At 40.7% G+C, this 16,184-nt stretch overlaps 1 pseudogene; it reads left to right on the plus strand.

Moving 5' to 3' along the window:
- The first annotated feature begins 4,132 nt into the window (after nt 1-4,132).
- On the plus strand, nt 4,133-4,246 carry LOC128626941 (uncharacterized; annotated as a pseudogene).
- Nucleotides 4,247-16,184: the final 11,938 nt, after the last annotated feature.

Genomic DNA, 16,184 nt, shown 5'->3' on the forward strand with positions numbered 1-16,184 from the left:
GCTTCTTGGACTTCCTGGAAGTCTATTTCTTTTGCCAGATGGTGAAATTCTCCTTCATTATTTTTTCAAGTAAGTTTTCAATTCTGTGCTCTTCCTTTTCTCCTTCTGACACCCCTATGATTTTAGTGTTGGAACATTTAAAGTTGTCCCAGAGGTTTCTAAGCCTCTCCTCATTTATTTGAATTCCTGTTTCTTCATTCTGTTCCAGTTGAATGTTTATTTCTTACATCTGCTCAGTTCCCTTCCCTTCACTGTTGGTCCCCTGTATATTTTTCTTTATTTCACTTTTCAAAGCCTTCACTTCTTCCTCTATTTTGCAACCATACTCAACTATTTCTGAGCATCCTGATTACCAGTGTTTTGAACTGTGCATCTGATAGATGGGGTATTTCTTCATTGCTCAGTGTTATTTTTGGAGCATTGATCTGTCTTTCATTTGGGCCATATATTTTTGTCTCAGTATGGTTGTTACATAGTAAGGGGCAGAGCCTTAGCTATTCACCAGGGTGGGGCAATCTATGGCACTGCACATTAGTGCTATACATTGGGGAGGGATCAGGGATGGAACAATGCTGCTTGCTCAGCTCTCAGCTGGCTTTCAATCACTTCCCCCACTACCCAGAAGCAAATTTTACCCTTCTGGTGCTGATTCCTGGGTGGATGGGCTTGTGTACATTCTAGGACCCTGTGGGTCTCTCTAACAAACTCTCTTCTGAAGTTGGCAGTTTCTCCAGCTATTTCAACCCCCCCCTCCGTTTATCCACATGCAAATGTAGGACCACCTGATTTGCCAGTTGGTACCTCACCCACCTGATCCTCCAGTAGTTGCCTTGCCCTGGCTGCCCATCTCTGCCCCTCCTACTGGTCTCAATGAATGTTTCTTTTTTAACTCCTTTGGTTGTCATACTTCCATACAGTTCATTTTTTCTAGCAGTTCTGATTATTTTGAGGTTTTAAATTACTTGTTTTCCTTCTTTGGTTTGTGTGAGGAAGCAAAGTGTATCTACCTACACCTCCATCTTGGCCAGAAGTCCAAAGCCTCCTATTTATACACTCTCAGTCAGAAGCACAGGTAACAAGCTCAACTTGCAATTTTTGTGTCTGAATTGGGGCTGATGAGCAATCTTGTGATTGAGCCCTTAACCTGTGATTTTGACACCCAGCTGGTGTCAGTCACAGAGTATTGCTTGGTGGAGAATCGCCCTCATCTTGTATCAGATTGTCATGAGTGTTCTATGGGATAGTTAAAGCACAGAAAGGGAACTATAGGTTTTTCCAATTCATTCTATCTGTCTGTCTCTCATCCTCACTAATACAGTTACTAAAACCCAATATAAATAACAGATAAAAGTGAAAATGCTTCAGCATTAACAAGGTGGAATGAGCTGAGAGCCCCATAAACTCAAAGTCCTTTCTCCCTCTGGGCTCCAGGGTTTTTTTTTGTGTGTGTGTGTGGTTTTTTTTTACATTTCTATTTTATTTTTTTATTTAATTATTTTTCAAGTACAGTTTTCTGTCTTTTTACTCTCATCCCAGCCCACTTCCCCCAGTGCTCCCCACCTCCCTCCCATTTCCACCCCTTTTAGATTTTGTCCATGTGTCCTTTATACTTGTTCTTGTAAATCCTTCCCCTTTCCCCATGAAATTCCCTCCCCTCTCCCCTCTGGTCCTTGTCTGCCTGTTCTGTATTTTAGTGTCTTTGGTTATATTTTGCTTGCTTGTTTAGGATCCTGTTAAAGGTGAGATCATATGGTATTTATGCTGACTGAAATAAGCCAGGCGGTGACAGACAAACACATTTCTAGAGACGAGAACTTCTTGGTGAGAATAAATGATTAAAATACTAATGTTTTTGTAATCATCTATTTAAGAAATATCAGATTCCTGATGTTTCCTTCCTGAGGCCTTTTCTAACTGGTTTATAAGCATTGTACTCGAAGTGAGTTGAATGCCAGTCAAAAGAGTTATGAATAATTCTTTAAATTAGAAAAGTACAAAAACAAATCAAAAGACCTTAGAAGTCCTTTAGATGTCTTTTCAGGAGAAAAAAATCAGAACTTATCTCAGAGAGAAATCCATAATCACAATCTTAATTGCTGTGGGAAGTCAGGGTAAAAGAGAAGAAAGATAGGGTTATTATATTTCTTTTTTTAAATTTTTTTCTTTTCTTTATTTATTTTTTAAATTAATTTTATTTAGTTATTTTTCAAGTACAGTTTTTTGTCTATTTTTCCCATCCCAGCCTCCCCCGCCCCTTGCTCCCCACCTCCCTCCCATTTCCACCCCCTTAGTTCTCGTCCCTGTGTCCTTCCTATTTGTTCCTCCAAATCCCTCCCCCTTTTTTGTGTGTGTGTTTTTTAAAAGATTTTATTTATTTATTTATTTATAGACAGAGGAAAAGGGAGGGAGAAACAGAGGGTGAGAAACTTCAATGTGCAGTTGCCTCTCACAAGGCCCCCACTGGGGACCTGGCCCACAACCCAGGCATGTGCCCTGACTGGGAATTGAGCCAGTGACCCTCTTGTTCACAGGCTGGCACTCAATCCACTGAGCCACACCAGCCAGGGCTGGGCTCCAGAATTTTGATGAAAACCACTTATCTATAGATATCACCTACCTCTTAAGTTTGATAAATTTATTTGTTTTTCTCTTAATGAAGGGTATAAATTAAAAAGTACAAGTGTTCCAGTATATCTTCTTCATTCTTTCTTATAACTGAGTAGTATTCTAACATATGGATGTACCATTTGAAAGTAGAAGGAGATTTTGGATGCTTCCAATTTTTGGCTATTATGAATAATTCTACTACTTCATTCTCCTGCTAAAAAAATTTGTGACTTATAATTGCCTACATTAGGGATCTCTATTCTGGGGTTCATGAATTCCAAGGGAGTTAACTTCCTGAAATTATATTAAAAATGCTATTTTATAACAGCCTATTTTCATTGGTTCCCATTCTGGGAAGAATTAATATGCTCAAAGTCACTGCAAATAAATGGCCTGACCTCTTGCTCCATTTCTCTGTATGAATAGCAAATATTCTTTCTGCTTCCTGCTTATGCAACCAGGTCAGGGCTTCTCCTGCCTGTGACTAAATGACTAATTTCATCAAATTTAGGAGAAAAGAGTAAGAAGTACATTTCGGTCTTGGGGTTATACTATGTTTTCCAACACAACTTTGTTATTAACAAAGTTCAGACATTCTGATTCACGAGTATATTTCTCTATTGGTTCGGATTTCATAGGGAAAATGTAATTAATTCACATCCTTGACCCTTCACACATATATTCATTAAGCACCCAAAGGATTCAATCATAACATGCAAACATACATACACCTCTTTAGAACCTACAGGATAAAGTCCACAGCCCTTCATCTGGAATTTGAGTTTTTCCTGAACCTGCCTCTCCATACTTACCCCTAGTGCTTTCCCTAACAAACCATGTATTCCAGTCAGAGTAATCCACCAATCTTTATTCCAGGCATTGGCTCTGTACCTAGCTATTTACTCTTTCTGAGGTGCTCTCTCCAATCCTCTCTGCCAGTCCAAATCTTACCCATATTTCTTTTTAAATTTTTATTGAATTTATTGGAGTGACATTGGTTAATAAAATTATATAGGTTTCAGGTATACAATTCTTTTTTCTTTTTTAATTGGTTTCAAGTATACAATTCTATAGTACATCATCTGTACATTGTGGTGTGTGTGATTTCACTTATATGTGGAATCTAATGACCAAAATAAACAAACAAACCCGACTCATATTTCAAATACAAGGTCCTTTCAAAGCAACATCCTAATCTGAAAACTGTCCTTGCCAGTCTAGATAGAGTCTGAATTTATTTATCATCTGTAGCATAAGTTAAGGTTAAGTTTTTCTTTGCCTATACATCTATTCTCCCCACAGTTAGATTTGTGAGTCCCTGGAGAGCTTAGATCACATCAACTCTTCATCTCCTCAAAGCTTACCAAGAGTTAAAATAACAATAAATATTTGTGGCTAAAATTTATTTTGTTTTATTTCTCTATTCAGAGCACTGGTTTCCTGGGCTCATGGTTTTAAGGGCATTAACTTGCCCATTATTCACCATAAATAATAGCAATAGAGTATATTATAAAATATATTTACAACCTTTGTGCAGTGGTAATATCGTAGCCAATGAGTTTTATACCAGGTACAATTATTGCTAACTGAAAAATGTATTTACAGCTTCCATTTATGAGATGCTTACTCTCTGCCAGGCACTATCCTTATTGGGATTAACTCATAGACTCCTTAGGCAAACCCTTTTAGAAATGCAGAAATTAAGATTTAGAAAGCTGAGGTAATGTATTCAAGGTGCATCAACAGCCAGTGGACCAGGCCAGGACTAAACCCAGGTCTGTCTGAAGTTCAAAATCACCATTTCTCAACTTTGGCAGCACAACAAAAGCACCCGAGGAAACTTTAAAAAACATTGACAACACTGGGTTGCAGCCTTGTCATTGGAAGTTTTAAAGGCTCCCTAGGTGATGCAAATGTGCACCCAGGGCTGGGCTTTTAATTGTGACATTCCACTGTCTCTAGTGTGGGAAATAGTGTCAGTGAAGGTGAGGTGGTGAGAACATCTGTTTGCTAAGTTAATTCAGTTCAAGCAAGAACTTGGAGCCAAAAGTGTGTTATTAGGAGAAAAATCAAGTTCTCCTCGGGATGCCAAACACATACTGGGGTTTGTATGGATGTAGACAGGAGGTTAAGCAAATTATATGGGAATCTCAAATGATAGGGTGATATCCATCTTCTACAGAATGCTTGCCCACACCATGTGGTCACTCATTTACTCTATTAACAGCTATTCAAAAGCCTCCTTTTTGAAATGTCAAGGGTCTAGAGCTTGAAATGTTTATATAAAATATGTAAAAGTTTCTAATGGAAATAAGGAAGCATATGCCATACATAAGGCCTTATCAGCTGCTATCCTGAGTCAGTAGTAAGCTAAAAACAAGTCTCTTTGTCCTGCTTATTTCACTGTATCCTCTGTGCTGAGTGCAGGGCTTCTGGGAATGAGAATAAGTGAGTCTGGCTCAATATGACCTCATGCCTCTCTGCAGGGACATCAGGAAGACAATCCTGTAAGCACAGAACAAAGTACCAACCTAGCCAATCTTCTGGGAGGTTCTACACAGGCTTTCTTAGAGGTCAGCAACTTGACCTTGGAGGTCCTCTCAGGAGGGGTTCTCCCCCTCCACCTTGGCTCTAAACTTTCAGGGACCCAGAGCTGGAATGCTGAAGCAGACTCCCCCTTTGCCTGATGCCCACATAAATAACAACATCACTAGACTGTGCAGTAATGGTGCTATACTAGGGAGCCACAGGTAACAGGACAGTCCAGGGAAGGTAGCAATGGAGTGACTAAATATGTAAGTAGATAACTTTGTGACTATGACATTGCTGGCAGATCACCAACAGAGCTGGCCCTTAATGGGAACAGCAGCTACCATTTATTAAATACTGTGTGCCAGGCACTAAGCTGTTTACCTAGTGATAAGATACTATTAGATGCCCAAATACACTTTCCCATTTTTCCCTTTTATTAAAGTATAATTTAGGTTCAATAAAAGTATTTACTTTTAGGTGCACAGTTCAATGAGTTTTATCACAAAAATCACCACCAGAATAAGATATAGGACTTCCACCAAGATGGAGGCATAGGTGGATGTGCCGTGCCTTCTCATACAACCAAGATTAGAGAAAACTAAATATTAGCAACAGAAAACACAGCCAGAACACGGAAAATTGAACTTTTCGGAAGTCCGTTAACAACAAATTCTTCAGCCTGACCGGTAAGGGGTGAAACCAGCGGCTGGCGGAGCAGGGTTGCACAGGAGGTCTCGGTCAGACGGACTAAGGCCTGCAGAATCCAGGCGCAGGGTCGGACCTAGTGAGCGACCGAGCGAGCGACCAGGCGAGCGACCGCGGGGGAGACAGCGGGGCAGCGGGGCTGCATGTTGACTGAGGTCGTGCATTTGTGCGCGGGTGGACAGGCGAGGGAGTGGGCGGTTGGACCGAGCCGGCAGGTCCCCACGGCAAGCGGCAGTGGAGGGCGCCGCCATTTCCCTGCTCTGACCCCACCTCCACATACAGCGTCATAACCCAGCGACTCTGAGTAGCCCGGCCCAGGTGAACCACCTAAGGCGCTGCTCCTCCACACGCAGCTGTGAGAAACAGCAGAGAGGGCCGCCATTTCCCCGCTCTGACCACGCCCCCACATACAGCCTCACAACCCAGCGACCTGGGAGTCCAAGGCACCACTTCTCGGACTTAAAGGGCCAGAACAGACCAAGAATGGCGCAGGAGGATCTCAGAGCCCCAGAGCCAATAGATCTAAGCGATGAAGAAATAGCAAAACTCACAGACGCACAGTTTAAAACATTGGTGATCAGGATCCTCACAGAACTGGTTGATTATAGCCACAAATTAGACAAACATATGAAGGCGAAACTAATTGAAATGAATGGAATTGCACAGGACACCAATAACAATGAAAAGGAAACTGAGACTCAAATCAATGGAGTGGACCAGAAGAAAGCAAATAATGGCCAAACAGAAAAGAGTCAAGAAGCAAGAATTCAAAGAAATGAGGAGAGTCTTAGGAACCTCCAGGACATCTTTAAATGTTCCAACATCCGAATTATAGGGGTACCAGAAGGGGGAAAGGCACAGCCACCAGTGAAAAACTTATTTGAACAAATAATAAAGGAGAACTTCCCCAATCTGGCAAAGGAAATAGACTTCCAGGAAATCCAGGAAGCTCAGAGAGTACCAAAGAAGTTGGACCCAAGAAGGAACACACCAAGGCACATCATAATTACATTAGCCAAAATTAAAATGAAGGAGAGAATCCTAGAAGCAGCAAGAGCTAAGGGGACAGTCACCTATAAAGGAGTCCCCATCAGACTGTCAGCGGATTTCTCAAAAGAGACCTTACAGGCAAGAAGGGGCTGGAAAGAGGTATTCCAAGTCATGAAATCTAAAGACCTACATCCAAGATTGCTCTATCCAGCAAAACTTTCATTTAAAATGGAAGGACAGATAAAGTGCTTCTCAGATAAGATCAAATTCAAGTTCATCATCACCAAGCCCTTATTATATGAAATGTTAAAGGGACTTATCTAAGAAAAAGAAGTTAAAGAAACATGAACATTCAAAGGACAACAAACTCACAGTTATTAACAACCACACCTAAAACGAAAGCAAACTAAAAGGACAGCTAGATCAGGAGTGGAAACATAGAAATGAAGATCTCAAGGAGGGTTAGCAACAGGGGAGTGGGAGGAGGAGAAGGGGGGAGAAGGTACAGAAAGTAAGTAACATAGACAGTAGATAGAAAATAGATGGGGGGCAAGAATAGCATGGGAAATATAGAATCTAAAGGACTTGAGACACATGGTCATAAACTAAAGGGGGGTAATGGTGGGGATGAGGGGTAGGGTGGAGGGGAATGAAGGGGGGAATAGAACAACTGTAACAGCATAATCAATAAAAAATTAAAAAAATAAGATATAAAACATTTCCATCACCCCCAAAAGTCTCTTCATATTCTTTCAGTCAATCCCCTAACCCCAAATTTGAGCCCCTAGCAACCACTAATCTGGTTTCTGTCTCTACAGCTTACCTTTTCTCTCGGAACTGCAGCTAAGAAAATGATACTCAATACCCCATACTCTAAGTTCAGAAGACCAGACTCTTAGGCCCAGATACCAGCCAACAGATATTGCCCTGGAAAAACCAGCTGCCCGGTTGGTAAAAGAGGTCTAGTCTGAGGATGTGCAATGTTTCCCTTCCCCAAGGCAAGAGAGCTGGAGATCTGGGGGACTTCATGTGGAGAGATGGAAAGGACAGGGCCATCAATTTTCTGTTTCTTCAGGAGTAGATAAGATATATGTGGTCCTGGCTGGTGTGGACCAGTGAATTAAGCACCAGCCTGAGAACCAAAAGCTCACCAGTTTTATTCCCAGTCAGGGCACATGCCTGGGCTGCAGGCCAGTTCTCCAGTAGGGGGTGCACAAGAGGCAACCACGCATTGATGTTTCTCTCCCTCTCTTTCTCCCTCCTTTCCCTTCTCTTTAAAAATAAATAAATAAATTATATATATATATATATATATATATATATTCATGCATATATGTATATATGGCATATGTCTGCAAGTCTGGGGAAATTCCCAAAATGATAATAAGATTGAGGCCCATGAGCTTGCCAGAAACTATCACAATGTGCAGGCAAAAAGTTTTATATCTCAGTGGAATATGGTATTATGCCTTCATCAGTGATACAGCAGAGTTGGGGGATAAAGTGAAACAATTTTATGTATATATCCCCAATGAATTAAGACAACTCAATAAACTTGTTACACTTGCACTGTAATAAGTGAAAGTGTAATAAGTTAATTTTCACTTTTTAGGATTCCATTAATCCTAAAATATCCTATAAGGTAGATACTCTTATTATTCCTATTTTACAGATGATGGAATTGAAGATAAGAGAGGGTAAGTAATGTGTTCCAGGTCACACAGAAGGTTCTGCCACAGAAGTGACAGAACCATGACTTGAACCCAGGTCTGCTTGACTCTAAAACCTATGTTCCTTCCTATACATTGGGCTTCCTTATGTGTGTGTGTCAGGGAGAGAAGGGAGAAGACATCATTTTCTAGTAGCAGTTATATTCCAGTAGAGACTCCAGGGTGTCCACCAAAATTGTTAGGTCCCTGTACTGACCTTCCTCCCCCTTTACCAAGGGCTTGGTTCCTCAGAATAGCACTGCGACGGTTCTAATTCATTCCCTGCTCTAAGGTTCTGTCAATATGCTTCTTGTATCTTCAGGTTGGAAATCCTCAACCCACACTGTCCACACAGCCAAACCTAAAGCTGCCACCTTATCTGGGACTCTAAAAGTATATCTGTCCCTCAGTGCCTGTTGCTGCTCCTCATGTGAAGACTCCAGCTCATTTCTCAGATCCTCAGTCTGTGTGGCCTCACTGCAGTCAACTTCACCTTGCCCTGAGATCTGACATAAATGCTTTCCACAATGTTTTCACATCAGTATGAAGGTATAACTCAGTATTATTGAGTTGGTAGGTTAAAAAAATCATGTGCTACTCAGTTTATGTACAGAACAAAACTCTGTTCCATGATAGAAAACAATAATCTTAAACAGATGGTAACTATAGCCCTAGAAGAGAAAGAAATCTCTGCCCTAAGCTTCTTCCTAAGTCCCTGCTGCATGGGTTATTATTTACTAAAGTATTTACAGAATTCCATTAATGTCAGTACTAAAATTCCTTTCTTAAGAGCATTCTTCTAACAAATAGCCAACATTCAGCATTCATTTATGAAGACTTTAAACCAAGAGCAACACCATCCTTTAAACTCACCCAGTTTCACAGGTGTTGACATCTTCCTCTTTTTAAAAGGGTGCTGTTCCCATAATGAAGGCTCCACCCTCATGAGCTAATCTAACCCTAATTACCTCCCAAAGGCCCCACTTCTAGATACCATTACATTGGAGATTTGGGGAACTTCAACATATAAATTTGGGTGAGACACAAACATCCAGTCCATAGCAGCTTCTTTGTCATCCATTACATGTGAGTGCTGGCCTTCGTGAATAACCAGCTTTCTTCAACACCCTTTTTAGTATAACTAAAGGTAAATGGACATTGGCACCCTTAGGGAAGCACTGGGGGAATATTTATTATACATACTTACACTGGCATTATGGAGTTCTTCTCCACAGGCACCCAGCCTTTTTTTTAATTAGATTGGAAACTGAATGAAGGATCATGATTTTCCATTACAGTGGCTGACATCAGCCTTTTGCTTCCCAACTATAAATTTGTAGAGTATAGAAGTCAACTGTCACCCTAGTTGGTTGTCCATCTTTCTTGTCCCTAAGAATACAATGCATATTAACCCTTGCTAGGGACTTCTACAGGTCACGGCATTCAGGTTGCTACTCTAGCCTTGTGGGGTTTTTTTTCTTTTTTAAATTGTTGTTCAAGTATAGTTGTGTCCATTTCCCCCCATCACTGCCTTCCACCCCAGCCATCCCCACCTCCCACCCCTCCTTGTTTTTGTCCATGGGTCCTTTATACATGTTCCTAAAAACCCTTTTCCCTTTTCCTCCCACTATCCCCGCCCAGTTCCCCTCTGGTTACTTTCAGTTCTTAATTTCAATGTCTCTGGTTCTATTTTGCTTGCTTGTTTGTTTTGTTGATTAGGTTCCACTTACAGGTGAGGTCATATGGCATTTGTCTTTCACCACCTGGCTTATTTTACTTAGCATAATGCTCTCCATTTCCATCCATGCCGTCCCAAAGGGTAGGAGCTCCTTCTTTCTTTCTTTCTGCTGCATAGTGTCTTATATTAGTCTGCTCAGTCTTCCATAACAAAGTACCTCAGACTAGGTGGTCTAAAAAACAGTGATTTATTTTCTCAAAATTCTGGAGACTAGAAGTCCAAGATCACAGTGTTGGCAGGCTTGCTCCCTTCTGAGGCCTTTTTCCTGGGCTTGTAGAGTCTCTTCACACATTCTTCCCTCTGCATATATGTCTGGGTCCTTAACTCCTCTTCTTATAAAGACACCAGACATATTCAATTAGGGCCTTCCCATGTGACTTCATTTTACCTTACTTATTTCTTTAAAGGCCCTATCTCCAAATACGGTCACATTCAAATGTACTGGGGGTTAGGGCTTCAACATATGAATTTAGGGAGGCACGATTCAGTCCATAACATGGCTCACTATGGCAATTACTTCAGTCTTGCCCAGGTCAATTAAATATCGTCATTGGCTTCAGCTATATCAGAATCTTAACATCTTCATTGATTCTGAACTGGAGGTCCCAGTTCCATCACAGCATCTCCTACTGTCAATCCTGGTCTACGAAACAACTGCTATTGATCTTCTCAAAGATGCTAGTGTCCCTTCTCACCAGTGTATTCCTGGTGAAGGAATGTCTTCTGAGCCTCCCCAGGGAACATAGTCAAGTAGCAGTTTATTTGTGTTTACATTGTAACTCTATCCTAACATTGCCCCGTCCCTGACACTTTGAACTTTCTGGCTTTTTACCCAATATCTAATCAGTTCTGGTCTGTTCACTTCATTTATTGCAGTCACTGCTTGTTCTCCCCAATCCTCCATTCCCCAGCCTCCAGCAGCCATTCCAGCAGCACATTAGGCCTGGCTCCATGAGTCCTTGCCAGGACATCAAACTCTCCGTCATGGGTGAGTGCTTTGCCAATGAGTTCTACATTATCCACCCTTATATTTCTCCCCTAGTCAAACCTGACTATCCAAGCATCCCAAAGTACAAGCAGTTCCAATCTCAGCCTTAGGCCCAGGACCAGTGGTGCCCATTCTCTGTTATACTCTGTGAATAAGGAAGAGTCAACTGGGAAACAACTATTTGTGGAAAATTCAAAGGCTTCTCAGGGGTCCTCAAGAGGAAACTATGGGCCACTAAAAACTTGGAGGTGGGATGGGGGCCTGATATAATGAGTAGGACCTATAATAAGGGAAGACTTTGGTGGCCCAGCTTGCTTCAGTAGCTGCTGGCCCACAACTGAGCTGCTTATCTTCCCTGTACTCTGCTAATCTTGGCCTTCTTGCTGGTTGGACCACCTTCTGCCACTCATCTTGAGTCTTCTTCATGCTCACCCTCTTATTGATTCCCCCAGAGAGTCAATTCTGTCCCCCAGACTCTCACTTTGATGGGTCCCCTCTTCTTCAACCCAGAGACCCCTGTCCCAATTCCAATCACCTGCCCTCTTTAGCCCACTGATTGCAGAGGCCCTGCCACAAATGCCCAGCTGATCCTGGAACCTATGTTCCTCTTCCTGCTGTTGTTGTTTCTCTGTCTTACAGTGGCTAAGAGCATACTGTCACATGGTAACAAGGGGAACATTTAAAATTTCAGAACCCTTGTTATATTCAGAGATATGTTGAGCCCTGGAAATAAGATCACAGTAATACTTGCTCTGCAGCTTAGTGGAAGACCTCATTCTTTCCTCACCCCCAAACAGACAATTATTGAATGACCCACCAGGGGGCAACGATGACTCTGTTTTAGTAAATTCTAAATATTTTAATGTTTTGCCCTTATTGCATGTTTTACACAGGCATGATCATGCAATTGTTTGTAGAAAATTTTTAAAAAACATGTGACTTTGGAGTGATGATTGGGTCTTTGATCGTTCCTCAGGGACCCTTCCCCTTCCTTCCTCCCTGTGTGTTAATGATGGTACTAACCTCCAGGGAATGATCAAGGTACTCCTCCCCACACCTTGCCTGGACCTTACTACTTGGTGTCAACTGCCCCGTACTCCTTTGCTGTACTTGGTAGAAAACTTGGTGTCTACATGTTATGGATCGAATTGTGTCCTCCTCCATTATCCCTAGTATTTTATAATGTGACTGCATTATGTAGAAATAAGGACTTTATTAAAGAGATAGTTAAGGTTAAGTGGGATCATAAAGTGGGCCCTAATCCAATCTGACTGGTATCCTTAAAAGAATTCTGGACACACAGAGAGACATCAGGGATGCATATGCATGTCAGGACCCAATGAGAAGGCAGCCATGTGCAAGCCAAGAAGAGAGGCTTCAGAGGAAACCAACCCTACTGATACTTTGGTCTCTGACTTCTCCAGAACTGTGAGGAAATAAATACTTGCTGTTTAAGCCAACCAGCCTGTGGTATTTTTTAAAATATATTTTATTGATTATGCCATTACAATTGTCCCATTTCCCCTCCCCTTTATTCCCCTCCACCCTACACACCCCCTCCCTCTATTCTTCTCCTTTAGTTCATGTCCATGTGTCACAAGTTCTTTAGATTCTATATTTCCCATACTATTCTTGCCCTCTCCCTCTCTATTTTCTCCCCACCATCTATGCTACTTATTCTCTGTACTTTCTCCCCACTTCTCCTCCCACTCCCCTGTTGATAACCCTTCAATTCTATGGTTCTTCTCCTGGTCTAGCTGTCCACTTAGTTTGCTTTTGTTTTAGGTGTAGTTGTTAATAACTGTGAGTTTGCTGTCCTTTCACTGTTCATCTTTTTTATCTTCTTTTTCTTAGATAAGTCCCTTTAACATTTCATATAATAAGGGCTTGGTGATGATGAACTCCTTGAATTTGACCTTATCTGATAAGCACTTTATCTGTCCTTCCCTTCTAAATGAGAGCTTTGCTGGATAGGGCAGTCTTGGACGTAGGTCTTTGGATTTCATGACTTGGAATACTTCTTTCCAGCCCCTTCTTGTCTGTAAGGTCTCTTGAGAAATCAGCTGACAGTCTGATGGGAACTCCTTTGTAGGTGACTGTCCCCTTATCTCTTGCTGCTTCTAGGATTCTCTCCTTCATTTTAATCTTGGCTAATGTAATTATGATGTGCCTTGGCGTGTTCCCTTGGGTCCAACTTCTTTCAGACTCTCTGAGCTTCCTGGACTTCCTGGAATTCTATTTCCTTTGCCATATTGGGGAAATTCTCCTTTATTATTTCTTCAAATAAGGTTTCCACTTGTTGCTGTTCTTCTTCCCCTTCTGGTACCCCTATAATTCAGATGTTGGAATGTTTGAAGATGTCCTGGAGATTCCTAAGCCTCTCCTCATTTTTTTTGAGTTCTTATTTCTTCATTCTTTTCTGTTTGGTTGTTTCTTTCTTCCTTTTGGTCCACTCCATTGATTTCAGTCCCAGTTTTCTTTCCATCACTATTGGTTCCCTGTGCATTTTGCTTCATTTCACTTAGTGTAACCTTCATTTTTTTTCATCTAATTTGTGACTGAAATCAACCAGTTCTGTGAATATCCTGATCACCAGTGTTTTAAACTGTGCATTTGATAGGTTAGCTATCTCTTTGTCACTTAGAAGTATTAGCTCTGGGCCTTTGAGCTGTTCTTCTGCTTGAGCCATAATGTTTTAGTCTCTTCATGCCTGTTACATATGATGGGCAAAAGCTTAGGTGTTCACCGGGGCGAGTCAACCCAGTTGCTGGGTTGTGATGCTATATGTGGGGGTGGGGTTAGAGAGGGAGCAATGGTGCTTGCTCTGCTCTCTCTTGAATTTTAATCCCCTCTACCGCTTCCCACAAGCAAATTAGGCCTTTCTGGTGCTGGTTACCGGGAGTGTGGGCTTTTGTACATTCTAGGACCCTGTGGGTCTCTCCAACGAACTCTCCTGTGAGGCTGGGAGCCTTTCCTGGCACCTCAAACCCCAAAAGTTTTTCTAATTGGTGCTTTTAGGCTTTAATTCCCATGACTGGGCCCCGGGTTGTGTGGTCTGTCTCACTGTCCGTTTTTTTGCATGGTTTATCAGTCTGGATGAATGGTTCATTGTTGTCAGGCTCTGGTACAGATTAATTTTCTATCTGTTTTGGTTGTTTTTGTTTCTGAATCTTTGTTGTCCTTAAATTTGGTTGTGTGAGGAGGTGCAGTATTTCCACTATGCCTCCATCTTAGCCAGAAGGCAGCCTCTGGTATTTTATTATGGCATCCCCAAAAGACCAATATACCACATGATGTTAATATTTCTTTTTGTTCTCTCTATAGAAATGTATATGTGGGCATGTGCATCTTATACATGTATGTGTAATAACTATGGGGCATAATATATACTATATATGTATATAATACATATAATATGTATATTATATACATGTATATCCACACATATATTGTAGCTCTAACTTGATAAAGTTTCGCTCCTGCTCTTTTCAATAATTCTGCATCATATTAACCTTGTACTACTAAACATTTCTAATAAAATATGAATTTTTAAAATGTTTTATTTATTTATTTTTAGAGAAAGGGCAAGGGAGGGAGAAAGAGAGGGAGTGAAACAACGTGTGGTTGCCTCTCACTCCTCCCCCTACTGGGGACCTGGCCTGCAACCCAGGCATGTGCCTTGACTGGGAATCAAACCAGCAACACTTTGCTTCCCAGTCTGGTGCTCAGTCAACTGAGCCACACCAGCCAGGGCCAAAATATGATTTTTAATGTTTGCACATCTGAGTGTGAATATACCATAATGTATCAAATATTCCTAAATTTGAAATATTAATCTGTTCCTAATTCTTTTGCTATTGTAAGGAATGCTGTAGTACATATTTCCCTATATTTGTTAGTTTTGTGCTCATACTTTAGGTTAGTATTCTAGGAATTGACTTATATCAAAGGCATGAACATTCTCCAGACTCTTTTTTTAATTTTTGTGTATTGATTTTTAGATAGACTGATTTGTCTTCCCACATATTTATGGATTCATTGGTTGACTCCTGTATGTGCTCTGACCAGGGATCCAATCCACAATCTTGGTGTATCAGAACAATGTTCTAACCAACTGAGCTACTCAGCCAGGGCCTCTCCAGACTCGAAAATCTTTCTTAGATTGCTTTCTGGAACAGTTATATCAATTTCCACTTCTGCTAATAGAGTGTAAGACAATTCACATCATTACATCCCCAGTAAAAGTAATTATCATTTGATAATCATTGTATCTGGTAAGCAAAAAGTGTATCTAATAATTCATTTCATTTCCATTTCTTTGCCAACAAGGTATAAGCTTTTTCATATTTTCATTATTATTCTTTCATCTTTCCTCACAATCTGTAAATTAACTTTGTAAAGTTTTTCCTAGTAAAAAATTATTTATATGAGGTCTTTATTAATTAAACACAGTAAACATTTGTAATGTTCTGTAAATGATTTTTTCAGTTTCATTAAATTTCTTTTGACATATGTAAATTTCAAATTGTTGACTCATCAAAACTTTAGTGTTTTCTTTTTTAGTTATGTTGTCATTATACTTAAATTGTTTTCCAGAGACCCTTATTCTTTTACATTTTCTTTAGGTTAAACTTTTTTTAATTGCTTCATGACAGACATACAGAAATTAGCATAAGTCTTAAGGGTACATGAATTTTCAAAAGTTTAGCCCATCTGTATAGTAAGCAGCTCCCAAATCGAGAAACAGCATATTACCAGCACTTCAGAAGTCCCACTCAGGCCTCCTTCCAGTCACTACCCACTTAGAGGTAATCACTATTCTGACTTATAACATGATAAGTTTGCAAGTTTTTGACCTTTATAGAAATAGAATCAGACCACATGTATTCTTATAAATTTGTTATCTTTTGCTCAA

This window comes from Artibeus jamaicensis, unplaced genomic scaffold (genome assembly GCF_021234435.1).
Source record: "Artibeus jamaicensis isolate MK-2021 breed Jamaican fruit bat unplaced genomic scaffold, CSHL_Jam_final contig_240, whole genome shotgun sequence".
NCBI lineage: Eukaryota > Metazoa > Chordata > Mammalia > Chiroptera > Phyllostomidae > Artibeus > Artibeus jamaicensis.